The sequence below is a fragment of the Papio anubis genome, chromosome 10 (genome assembly GCF_008728515.1).
Source record: "Papio anubis isolate 15944 chromosome 10, Panubis1.0, whole genome shotgun sequence".
In the NCBI taxonomy this organism is placed as follows: domain Eukaryota; kingdom Metazoa; phylum Chordata; class Mammalia; order Primates; family Cercopithecidae; genus Papio; species Papio anubis.
This window is the reverse complement of record NC_044985.1, coordinates 30,888,856-30,902,670: the sequence shown is the minus strand read 5'-3', so window position 1 is coordinate 30,902,670 and position 13,815 is coordinate 30,888,856.

The following is a 13,815-nucleotide window of genomic DNA, read 5'->3' as shown; positions in this document are numbered from 1 at the left end:
GCCCAGAGTTCTTAATTCAGTAGGTCCAGTGTAGAGCCTGACTTTGTTTACAAAATGTTCCCAAGTGATGATGATAACGCTGGTCTCCGGACCTATCTTTAAAACTGTTTCATGAATAATTCCTTTATTCTGTTGCTGTCCATTTCAAAGGAGAAGTAAATGCACTTGACTGTTTTTTGTTTTTTAAAGAAATCATTTGCTAACCCAATATTCATACCACAGAGGAAATGACTTTCTTAGGTTTGTCCCAAATTGAGAGAGTTTGCGTTTTCTCTTCTTGCCTTTTATGACTGAATGAAAGAAAACTGTGCTTATGAGGTAAAAATGACATACCAGCTGCAGATTATTTTTCCCATTCTTTTTTTAATTAAAAGAATTCAACATAGCCAGACAATTTCTCACCTACTCATCTCCATCTAAAACAAGACACCATCTGTTATGTATCCACTTAATCAGAACCATGACAAATTGGAGCACACTCAGGTCTCTGATACCATATACCACTCCCCAGGAGTTTCTGCCTAGACCTTTGAAAGGTCCTGATCAGAGGCTGAGAGGACAGCTGGCCATTAGACTGCAGCTGGATTCAATCAGAGAAGATGCCCCAAGGACTCCCACCAAATAAGCAGGGTCAAACAGCCTGGCCAGGATGAAGTTGGAAAATGAGTTACCTGGTGTCTGGGAGGATTCTGAGTTTGATTTACTTTTCAAGAAGGTTAAGTTGTCTTTCAAAGCCAGTCTTTTTTCTCTTTGTGTCCATCAAATATGAAGCGGGCATGTTGAAAGTTTTCAGCATGTCCCCAATCTATGCCTGGGCTATCACTGGGGTGCTGCCTTGCAGACAAAATGCCTCCATACATGGAATGGAGGGTCTAATTTCTTTTCCTGCCGGTCTGAGATGACCTGTAGACTGGAGCCAGATGACCCACACCACTTCAGAACTTCTCTCCAGCAGCTAGAAAGGTCTCTCATCTCTTTGCTGCTAACAATCCATTCGAGTTCAAGAGCCGAGAAAGCAGGTGGGCATTTGAAAGGAGAAGAAAGAGAAAAATCAGCCAGAGAAAAGGAAACAGATAAAAAGCAATGTTGTAAGAAAAAGTGTAGTTAGAATTTGGAGACTGCAGTCAGGGGCAATGGGGTTAGTAACTGAAGTTTCAAGAAATATTGTAGGTGATTTTTTTAATGTAGGGTAGAGGCAATGAAGAATAAATATAAAGATAGAGAAAAGAAAAGCTATGCAGATGATAACTGAAGCCTTAAAAGGAATTTTCAGGGTTAATGATCTGCTTCATGTCTTCAAATACTTATCCATTAAAAAGTAAAAATTGTGTATATACTTTGAAACAGCTACGTGAAAGGGGTTTCCACATTTTTCTTAGTAATCCATAAGTAATGTTGGGAAAAGAGGAATGTATGCTTAGTTTTGTAATGAATACAGTACATAGAACAAAATAAGCCTATAGGAATATATTTCTAGAATTCCAAAGAGAAATTGTTTATTTAAGGAGTAAGTAGGAGATAAGAAGTATTCAAAATGTTCTTAGCTCTTTACTTTTTTCTTTCTTTTATTCATTCATTTGGCAATTATTTATAAGAACCTGCTGTGTGCCAGGCACTTCAAAAAACTAGACATTTAGCAATGAATAGAAGAGAAATATTCTTCCTATCAACTTTCAGTAAGCCAAAGAATACCTAAAAATTTTTGTTGAAATGTAGATTTCTGGGCCCAAACCCAAGATTCTGACCCAGTATATTTGTGAAAAGGCCCAGAAATATGTACTTTTAAATATTAACTTTGGTGATTCTGATATGGGAAAATAGTCCTTGTAGGTGATCTCATGAAGTCTTTTAATGAAAAGAAAGTTTGTACATATGGCACTTCACTCCATTTGCCTTCTTTTCTACAAAAGAGTCTAGCTGTAAGATGGTGTTATAATTTATACTTCCCTCAGGAGGCCAGGTTTCTCCCCCTTGAAGAGGATATCGTGGGCAGGAGGTACTGCAGAAGAATGTAAGTCATTTCTTTCTTAGCGTCTGAGGGTCAAATTGGTCCCAATTCTCCAGAACACATCTTAGGGGCATTTTTGCCTTGAGGGGAATGTTTCCCATCTGAAAAAAACCTAGTCATTTTCCGATAAGCATTAGTCCAAGAGCATCCTCTACGGTCCTAATGCTTATTCCTTTCCAGGGTGTGTAACCACCCATGGACCTCTGTTTATCGGATTAGTTACACTCGCCGATGTAGCAGTCCTGCACCCGTTTTCCTGCCTTTCTAGACCACAAAGAAAGGGGTCCGGGATGCTGGATTCTAGTGGTCCTTTACCAGCATGCCCAACATAGCCTTTGCACTTAGAGGTGAGTCCTAGAGCTCGGCTGGGTTCCTGAGTATTTCATAACAACCCAGCTGCTCCATCAAGATGCACTCCCATAAACAACAGTTCTTATGCAAATTCGTTTCAGAGAGGGTGTAGGTGACCTTTTGAGTCAGGATTGAAATGGTCTTTTTGATTCTGTAAGTACTGTAAGGCTTGACTGAGTGCAAACAGTTCCAACATTTGAGTAGACCAATTATTAGGCAATTCTCCTAAAGCTGCTTCCACAAGAGTCTGCCTATCAGTTACTGGATAACCATTGCGGGTTTTTTTGTTTTTGTTTTTGTTTTTGTTTTTAATTCTCAATCACCTGGGAGGAACCATCTATTGTCCTGTCCTGAAGGGAGTTCCTCTTAGGTGTGGTCGGACATTTGTATGGTAATTAAGATTTAAATCCCCTGTAAGGAAATCTGCTGGGTTAAGGGAATTATCAGTGGTTAGTGTTAAATTACCTTTTTCTAACAGAATAGCCCCATACTTTAAGATTTTTGATTTAGTAAGCTACCTTTTTGCTTTTTTGACTTAGAATAATTCTGAACTGGTGAGGTGTGCTCACAATGAGGTTTCCTTTAAAAGTTACTTTTCTACTTTCTTCTATTATCAAAGCAGTTGCCGCTACAGATTGAATGTATTTGGGCCATCCGTGGGTCACTGGGTTAAGGATTTTTGATAGGAAGGCTACGGGTTGTCAGTGGTCTCAGTGTTTTCAGGCTACGCCCTTGTTTACACTGACAACAAAGTATTCTTGGAGCATTATAGGGTCATGGAGGAGACTTTCAATTATCAATTATAGGTTTTTAATTTACCCTGGCTTTTAAAGTAATAGGGCACACTGGTTTTTGTTTTTTTTTTTTTTTTTTTACTATTTTTATCTTTCTCTCTTTGACTCCCTCTTTGTCTTCTGCCTCTTTCTCCTCTCTCTCTCTCTCCTCTCTCTCTCTCTGTCTCTTAGCCATTTACAAACTTGGGACCCTGGCAAGGGTGGTGGGGAACGGGTCCCACATAACTGCCCATGTTGAGAGCTGTAGACCTAAATTGGCAGGGACACCAGGGACAAGACTCCCTGGGTTTATAGCCTAGATGCCTAAGGACGCAGCATAGAGCTTCCTTAGGTCCCTTTGGAGATACAATTTGTTAGAGGAAGTGAAAGTCTGAACCACTAGTACCTAGGAGGCAGGGGTCAGAAGAAGTAGATTCAGAGGTAAGGAGAATTTTGGGGCTACACTTTCAAGAAAGTCGTGGTCGGGACCGAGGTGGTATGGGTCAGAAGGAAAGTTAGGGGTGCACACATGGGCAACTGTTGAATAGAGACTTCTGGCTGTGCCATGATCTCAACCGCCTAACACCGGGAGTTCAGATGACAGCTTTCTGCCTTTAGTAGGCCCTTGGCTTCCCCAGGAAAATTGAAAGCGGAAGCTGGTTCTAGGCAGACAAATGCTCCCAACCCAGAAGGGTTGGGGGTTGTTAGAAAGCCTTTCCCCAGGGAGCCTCACACCTAAGTCTGAAGTCCCGCAGCCACGCTAATCGTTTTCATCCGGCCAACAGGTGCTCGTATTTTCGTCCAGTTCTAAGGAATGATAGGACAGAATAGCAAGTGAAAGTGGTCCAGTATTACTCACCGCTTTGGAGGTTCCATCCGGGTCACCAAAATGTTACCAGGGGGTTCTTGCTCCCAGAGCTCCCAAGATGGCGGTGGGCTGCTTCCAAGACGGTGGGCAAGCCTTGTGTTCTCTGACCTGGGGTTCTTGCCCTCACGGATTCCAAGGAATGGAATCTTGGGCCATGTGGTGAGTGTTATAGCTCTATTAGAAACTGTGCCTCATGTAACAGAACGGTGGAACCCAGTGACTAGTGTTCAGCTTGAATAGGATGAACCCGGGCACTTATCCATGCAGGAACAATGGCAAGCCTTAGGCCGATTGGGAGCGGCAATGGGCGCCTTGCTGGATCAGGAGCACGGCAGATACCCTGCCTGATCCAGAGGGCTGGAAGTCAGCAGTGGGTCTGCGACGGTGGCAAATGGCAGTGGTAGGCAGCAAACAACAATGGTAGACGGCAAACAGCAATGGTAGATGGCAAACAGCAGTGGTGGACAGTGAGCGAAAGCTCAGCTTGAGCCATAACAAAACACGGACCAGAAGAGAGTGCAGTTGCAAGATTTAATAGAGTGAAAACAGAGCTCCCCTACAAAGGGAGGGTCCCAAAGAGGGTAGTGCAGTGATCTCATGAAGTCTTAAGGCATCAACTGTCTCTAATAGGAGTTCTGAGTGTACTTCACCAGCTTGGCTCTTTTCCCTGGGCTCCGGACCTTTATATTCAAGCCATCTCCTGGTCTTTTACATGCATGGCCTTAGGAAATAAAATGTTACTTATGGAATAAATGAAATTACCTTTAATTTCAAACCTACATGTCTTTCTACATTCCCATCTCCATGAATAACACCACCTTCTAGGTACCAAAGAAGAAACTTAAAGTTCATCCTGGGCTGGGTGCAGTGGCTCATGCCTGTAATCCCAGCACTTCAAAAGTTCATCCTAAAACCATTCCACTCTCCTTCCTCTCACAAATCCAGGTAGTCACCATGTGCTTCCAGTGCTACCTTCTTAATATCCAATGTATTTATCTCTATTACTTCTGCTTTAGCTCTGCCCCATTAACTACCATCTTAACTGTTTCCAGAGTCTTCTAATTATTCTTGGAATCTCTACAATGTACCCTTCCAGTCCACCCTCCATGCTGTTGCCAGTGTGATCTTTCTAAAATGAAACAGTAATCATGTAATTCACCTATTTATAGCCCTTTAATGGCTCTGAATTGGCCACTGACCACAATCCAAATATTATGGAAAGGTTAAGTTAATCCATGATCTCGTGGTCTCTTGAGTGGTTTTCTCTTACAGAACCTCCTCCAACCTTCCAACACGCTAAGATTCAACCATTACTCAAGGATATTTTCAATCTGTGGTACCTTTGCTCCTGCTCCTTCATACGCCTAGAATGTCCTTCTTTATATTCCTACACACTTGATGAAAGCCTATTCACCTTTCAACACTCACTTCACTATGCAATATCTCAAACACCCCTCCCCACTTTGCCACTCCCCACATATAATTGACATCTTTTGTCTAGGCCCCTATATTATCACATGCTTCTAATATAGCATATATGTAAGGAAACATATTTCTTCACTTGTGTGTCTCACTTGTGTGTATCAGCAAGCCTCTTGAGGACAGGAAGCTTGTCTTGCTCTGTGTAGAAACTATCATTACAGTGTATAGTGTATACCAATCTTAAATGAATAAAATAATAACTCATCAAGAGGTGTAACTGAAAATTTTCTGACATATGGATTTTTTTGTATTCCATATTTTGATCTAAAAGCTATTTTTATTTGTCTTGTCATACCAAATCTGAATCAGAAGTAAAACATGGTGCTCACTTTAGCTAATGATAGTCTGTACCTCTACCTTTAACAATTAAGGCCCATCTTGAGTTCTTTAGGAAATCCTTGGTCAAAGCATGGTAGATCTTAGATTTTTGGTTCTTGGCCAGAAAAAAAAAAAACTCTTGAAGTACCACAGCTTCCTCCTTGCATATAAATTTTGATTTACAATGGTTTCAGGTGTTCTTTATACCCAAGGAAAGAAATTTATTACAAGCCATATTTTATAATAGTAGAGCAATGACTCAGATTTATTAGTCTTATCTAAACTATTTTCACAACATCTGGAGTAAATGGCTGTTTTCTTTTATAGGTGAAGGATTAGAGGAACAGAGACTCCAAGTGTCTGAGTGGGTCGAATATTGCTCTTCGTATTTCAGATATTACTGTTTAATCCTTATTGAGCTTATTATAAATGTCAGGTCCTGTGACTAGCTCAATGCAGGGGTGAATCCACCACTGATCTCATTCACAAAATGGTGGGGAGACAGTAATATGTTGTTAATTTGTTGCCATGATTTATTTTTTAAACAAGGGGGTCATTGCTTGTTCAGCATCCTGATGTACTGGGAACTGTTCTTCAACAGGTAAGGGATAGGTTCATATTTTTCCATCTGCACTCAACCAAGCTTCCATGAGACAAATGTGGGCTATTTGGCAGATGATAACACCTCTTGTATTTCTGAATCCCTTTATATTTACAGTTCTCTTTGCCATGCATAATTATAGTTATTTGATGCCTGGCAGTTTTATGAGAATAGAGTGGAATTTACTGGCCAGTAAATGCTAGCACACTCTTTTGTGTGTCCTTGTAAGGATCACTTTCTAACAAACTTGGTGAATGACACCCTGATACTCTCTGATCAAATAGATTTCCAGAACAGTGTGCGGAAAAATATTTAAAAGAGAAAAAAGTATAGATGATTTTCCTGTGCTCCCCTCCTAATACACACTACTTTGTTGTGCCTGAAAGATAATAATGAGAAAAACAAAGCTTTACCTTCAGGTAAAAATGTCTTTGAATGAATCTTTTAGTGATTCCAGATGCTTAAATGCACATTTAGAACAGTAGTTTAAAAAATGTTTTCAGATAGAACTGTTTGCCTCTGATTTATTCCTCAAAATAATTGTCATGCTAAAAAAAATAAATCCTGACAATTACCTGGATAACAGGAGAAATCTGCCTGTGGTTAATTGTCAGTTGAAAGAAATATAATGGTGTAAATAGCACTTTTAAAGATATTTGTCTTTTCTGTACCTTAAGGTTCAAAATTATGTCTCCTGATTTTTGAAGCACCAATCTTGAGTTGTTTAAATTCAAGGACCTCATCCGTACAGAGCTGGGAATTGCCAAGATATTAATACCTGCATTTTTATGACACATTCTAAAGTCAATAGGAAAGAGGTTGCTGAATAAAAGCCTTAAAATTACCTTATGAATTATTAATTACAGGGCATATTACCTTTGAATTATAAAAGCCCAGAAAAATGGAAAGGAGAATTGAAAAACATCAATCTCGGGTTCTTTAAAAATGTAATACCAATCATTTGAGCAGTGTACAAATCTTTTATTAAAGATAAAAAAGAGGTGATACGTTTTTTATTAACTGGAGGATATGTTCAATCCACATGATTAAAAATCTCATTACTAACTCAAGTCAGGAAAGTGATTTATTACTGAAACAGAATGGGAGGCATTCGGTTGTCCACGGCAGCGTTTATCAGAAGTAGAACTATCAGTTTGTATCTATTTTAGCATGCTTAATATTTTTTAAAGGTGGCCTTGCCATCTGTTTGAAGAGTTGAAGATATTTTTCTAAAGTTGGCAAACTACCTTACAGCAAAAATATTAGCTGTTTTTCATTTAGCTTAAAGTTTTAAGTTTTAGAAATAAAGATTATGTCTGTGCTCTAATGAAGGTAAGGGTTTCCACTGTAAAGGAAAAAAAAAAATAAAAGAAATAAAGGGCTAGAGTTCCTGTCCTCAATATATAAGTTCCTGTCCCCAATGTATTTTTTTTAAAAAGTTCTATTCATAAACATTTTTATAAGAAGACAACTCTTTTTTTTTTTTTTTTTGTAAAAGGAGAGAAAATGTCATGTATATTTGAAATGGCAGAGAGATTATTATTCTCTTTTAGATACATTGGTTCCTGTGATTGTTGCTATTTTGTTTTTAAGAGTAATTGTTATCTTTACTTTCTGAATGATTTCAGACTCTTAGGTCTTAATTGAAAATCTAAGGTACTATATTTAGAAAAAAGTTCCTTATTAGTAACTAATTTTTTAGTATTAATGCTTATTTGTTCTTTAGTAAAATAATCTCTCAGATGTTAGAGAAATCAGTGAAGGCTGTTGATGTCAAGCTATCCCTCATGGACCTTTAAGGGAACTTGGAAGCTGAGTATGATTCGGCTGGATGGAAGGTGAACAGTATTACTGTAAAGAAAATGGTGCTGTTTTCTTAACATCCTGAGCTAAGGTTGAGCTTGGTGTGTTGGAAAAGTAGAAAGTGGCTTGAGGGAAAATGGGGAGGAAACATCCTTGGTTGTTCATCAAAAGCTTAAAGAGAAAAGTTTAGATTAGCTAAGACTGAACCCAGTTATAGAAGATTTAGTACATGAGAATGAAGTTATAGGAAGCCAATCAAAGCTTTTAGAACAAAAGAGTGGTGGGAAGAGAAAATGAGCCATTCAGTTGACTGGGGAGGGAAACATTTAAGCCAGGGAGAGCAGTCAGAATGCCATCATAATGATTCCATGGGCAGTAGGTTATAGAACTAAGCAAAAAAGTGATATTGGTTAAAAACATCGTGAGAGAAGAATTTACTGGATAAAGTTCTTTGTCACCGCTAAAAGGATGTTCCCGATTTCAGGTGGATATGCCAGTACCACACATCTTAGGAAGCACTTAAGAGGTTTTTTTACGCCTTTCTCTTCATGTATTTCTTCATGCAAAATCAGACATCAGATTCTTTAAGAACTCTGTTCTCCCAACAGAGATCATTTGACTCTTCCCATTCAGACTGGAGACAGCTGAAATTGCATCTGTGTGTTAATTTACAAATGGTGCCTTCAGGGATTGCTTATTTTAACTATCACTAGGAGCACCATGCTTCCAAGGCTGCTTTGGAATTTGGGCTTCTAATTCTGTAAATATTAAACAATAACCACCATGTTATAGGTGACTGGTATCACAATGGATGTGAAAGATTGGAAACTGAGAAACATTTTTCTCTCTCATTTAAAAAAATAAAATTTAACTTAAGAATGGTTGCCATGGATATGGTCACATTGTCTAGTTTTTTTGGCACAGTTATGTGTGTATATTTTCTCTGACTTATATAGTGCATTCTGAAAAAGAAAGGCCTGTAGAGTCTCATGTCCATCTACCTATATTTATATATTTTTGAATGTGTATATGTACGTAAAAAACAACTGTGCTTCAAATGCAAAATGCCTGTAACAAAGCATCACATTCTTCAAGCTGTTTTCTCCCCTTTGAGTATTTGAGTTTAGACAAATGCCTTTTCCCTGTTCCTTTTTTTTTTTTTTTTTAAGCTGGCACATTCTTGTTCAATGAAAACAAGGGAGCAAGGGATTATTCTAGCCATTGAAATAGAAATGGTGTGTGAATCTGACAGCTGGAGCTTGGGTGTGAGATATTGCAATTTTTGCTGTAGGGAGAGGAGATAAAATGAGGGTTTGAATTTCATAGCATAAGGGGCTACCTAAATAGCAGCTGTTAGATATGAAATCCCTGCTGAAGATTAGAAAATGGTGGGGGTTAGGTCTTCCTAAGCCCAAAGAGTTGGAGGTGGGAGTGGAGGAGTCACGTTGTTTTATTTGAAGTGGATTTTTTTTTTTCCTTTTCTAACTCATGGCAATTGCTTTCTGGGTATAGAACTGCACATTCATAAATTCTCTTCACTTGTCTAGATTAAAAAAAAAATACCTGTAGCCTTAGAGTTCTCATTTTGAAGGAGATGAATAATATCCATAGATTATATGAGCGAGTGCATATTTTGGAATTGTTAAGATTTTTAATAACGTTTCAGTGGGCTTGGTTTTGCATTTCAAGAGGGAATGTTGCAGTGAGTTTGATTTCCAGATGACAATAAAGTGATTCCTCTCTGAGTAGCACTTAGTTGATCACTTTTTAATGCAATTGTTATTCCCTTGTATTACAGATATTAGAATAATAGTATCCTATCTGTCCTACAAGATAGATACTTCCAGCACACCCATTTCCTCTCTCCCACCATCATACACCCTTCTGATGCTCCACTCACAATGTATTCCATTCAGCTTCTCAAACACAAGTTGTTATGTTTCATTTCTGGGACTTCAGAGCCATACAAAAATGTAGAAAATGATTAAGCTCCTATTCCTACTACCTCTCTGTTTTTCTTCCAGAGGAACCATTGCAAACAGTTGCTTGTGTGATGTGGAATAATACATATTGTGGTGAACTCCCAAACATATCTCTCAAATTATTAGTCTAAATCAGTGGTTCTCAAACCTTTTGGTAAGAGAAACCTCTTTAAAATTATTAAAAACTCTCAAAGAGCTTTTTTTATTTGATTATATCAATCAGTATTTACCATAGTAAAAATTAAAACTGAAAATAATTTTATGTTTATATCTTAATTCATTTAAAACTAATAGTAATATTACCATTACATATCAACATTAATAACATATATCATGGCAAGTAAATATTCTAAGGCAAAACATTTTGCCTCAATTTGTAATTCTTCATCTCAACTGGTAATTCTTCAAATTTCCTTCTCTTATTATAAATTATATGATTGTAATCCTTTTAATTTGTTTGAGGCTTGTTTTATGGCCTGGCATATGGTTTATACTGGAGAATGTTCCATGCACACTTCAAAGAATATGTACTCTGTTGCCATTGGGTAAAATGTCTCTATTATGCTATAGGTATCTGTTAGGTCTAGCTGGTTTACAGTGTTGTTGGAGACTTATTTTTTATTTTCTCCCAAAGTTTATATTCATTATTAAAAGTAGGGTAATGAACCTTGTTAAACTGTCTATTTTTCCCCTCAGTATAGTCTGCTTTGCTTCATGTGTTTTGGAGCCCTTTTGTTAGGTGCATATATTTTAAAAATTGTTCTGTCTCCCTGATGGATTGACCCTTTTATCATTATAAAATGCCGTTCTCTTTCTATAGTAACTTTTTTCTTGAAGTCTATTTCATCTGATATTAGTATAACTACTCCAGCTCTCTTTCGAGTACTATTTGCATGGTATACTGTTGTAAAGCTTTTTACATTTGATATATTTTTGTCTTGAATCTAAAGCATATCTGTTGTAGACAGCCTGGAATTATCTTTCCTCAGGTGGCCTGTGATCTATTTCCTCAGGTCATTAGGACCTCTTGGCAAATGTCATTTCCTCATCCATGCCATATTTCTGGTGCCTGGAACAGTGACTAATACAACTCAGTGACTCAATATGTATTTGTTGAATAAATAACATTTAATGTGATCTATCTAGAAAAAATAAATGTTGTGATTTAATGTTAAACAGAGTACAAAAAAATCTACTACTACAGTTTCAGAAATCACATGCAACTAATTATTAACAACCTACCACTTGTCAAGTTTTAGTGAGTTGTAAGGAAGCACTGACCTGAAAGCAATTTCCAGAATTGCAAAGTATAGACTTCCAACAAACTACTATTTTATAAAAGTAATGAGAACACTAGCACGAATTGTCAAAATCAACTTTTTTTCAGAACTCTGAAAGTTAACCCAAACCATGCAACAATCTAAGGATGATTCACTCAAGAAAAATGGCTGAATCTTGGTAAGGGCAGATAACTTTATGATGTTTTAACTTGACTTATTCCAATCTCCCTCTCCCCAGGTCCACAGTAGCATCAAAAATCAAAGGAAAGGCCCTGCGTGGCCTGTTTAGAGCACAGCAAGAAAGCTTGCATTAAGGGAGTGAAGTAAGTAAGAGGAAGATACCAATGAGACTAGAGTTGATGCTAGAAGCCAATTTGTGTAAAATCTGTGGGTCCTGGTAAATTTAGATTCTATTCTAAGGGTGATGGGAAGCTATTAGAAGCTGTTGAGTAAGCAAGTACCATGATCTGACTCATGTGTTAATGGAATTACTGTAATCTGTGCTGCTTTTTGAGTGGTTCACAATCTTCAGCTTTATCATTTCCTCATCTTCCCCCCCCCCCCCATCCTCCCCCCCCCCCCCCCCCCCCCCCCCCACCGCGCTGGAGAAAGTTTCTTTGGTATGTTAAGATGCTAAGAGCTGCCAGCTATTAATCTAACCTAAGTAGCTAGGAATCCTATATCCATATAATAGATGAAAGAGTTTTGGGTTAAGACTTTACCGTGTTTTTGTTTTTCATATTCATTTACGAAATCCTCTTTAAAAAACATTTGTAAAGCAAGCCATAGTAAGACTATCTTACAGCACAGAAATAATTATTTACCAAATACATTTATTTATGAAGGAGAGGAAAGAGAATATTAATTTTCTCCCCTTTTGTGTTTCCATTTATAATAAAAGGAAAGAACCAATCCTGAAACATTTTATTGGCAATCAGAAAGTAAACTTCATGCCATGGCTTTTTTGCTATGACAGTAACAGTAACAGCAACAACAATTACCTATTTTTTTTGTTAAAATGCAAATGAAAAAAATCCTTTCTTTTTTAAAGGCTTCTATGCTAGAGCAAACACACTTGAAGAACTAGAGTAAACACGGCTATGAAGAACTTGGCAAACAAGCTCCCTAATATTAATTCTTAATGAGTTGTATCAAATATTCCACCTACTTATTCCAATCTGGTATATTTTATTAGCAGTTTTCTGACTGTTTCTAATTAATTTCTGGAAATATCCAACTTTTATCTAATCTATAACTATTATCTATTTTTAGTAAAGAGTTTTGGAGTGATGCCATTGCTATCTCTGGTAAGCCTATCTCTTGAGGTAGCCCTGGATGTCATATTTGAATATAATAATATTAGAGAGCACAGATTAATTTATTTTACATATTCAGAGCTAGGTTTTTGGGGAAAGTGTTATGCAAATTTATGTAAATTGGAATGCATGTTTATGTAAAACAACATGTGATTATGCATCCCTAAATTTACGAGAAAAATTCTGCTAGTCTTCTCTTAAAGTAGGGAAAATACAAATATACTCACAATCCCAGTTTGGACTAGAAATCTTGCTAGAATGGTTTGTCTGGCATGTGGAAAGGCTCTCGTGTGCCATGGCATTGGTTGAGGATTCTGTGTTTCCTTTGCTGAAACATGGTTTTCAGCTTGAATTTCAGAGAATGTTGCCAATTTTATCTCTCCTTCTCTGCTTTCTTTTATTTCTGTGATGAAAGATCTTGATTTCCACTAAGTAATTCAAAATGGATTTGTGGGTTCTTACTCAATTTTATAAATAAACATACATTGGTTGAGGCCACTGCATTTGCCTTTTTGTAATGAACTGTCAAAAAGAGAATGGCATGTCCCCAGCTTTCTGACACACTTCCTGTGTTTTTTTTTTCTTTTTGAAATGCATAGAAATAAGATTGTTTCATCCTCTATGGCTAGGGCGACCACAGATGTATTTTGTCCAAACAAGTACTCTTTTGAAAGTGACTAGGATTATACCAGTTTTAAGGGTTAAACCAGGACAGTTCCAGCAAAATTGACATGTGATTGCACGAACTATGGTTAATCCTGTCTTTTTTTCCCCTTTGGCAAGTTTATGTGACTGGTCCGTTCCATGATTCATTCTTTTTTTTTTTTTAATCTCAAAACCTCACAATTTTTATCAATCAGATGTTCTCTAGAATTATCATACAGGAATGTTATCTTCATATATCACGTTTTAACTGTTAGTTGTCAAATTCCTTTTCCTCAGTCATACTTTTATACTGTGGTTTGGCTTGATTAAGATATTAAGAGACAGAAATTTTTTTATTTGGTTTTATGTTTCTGCTTCTTGTGTCAGC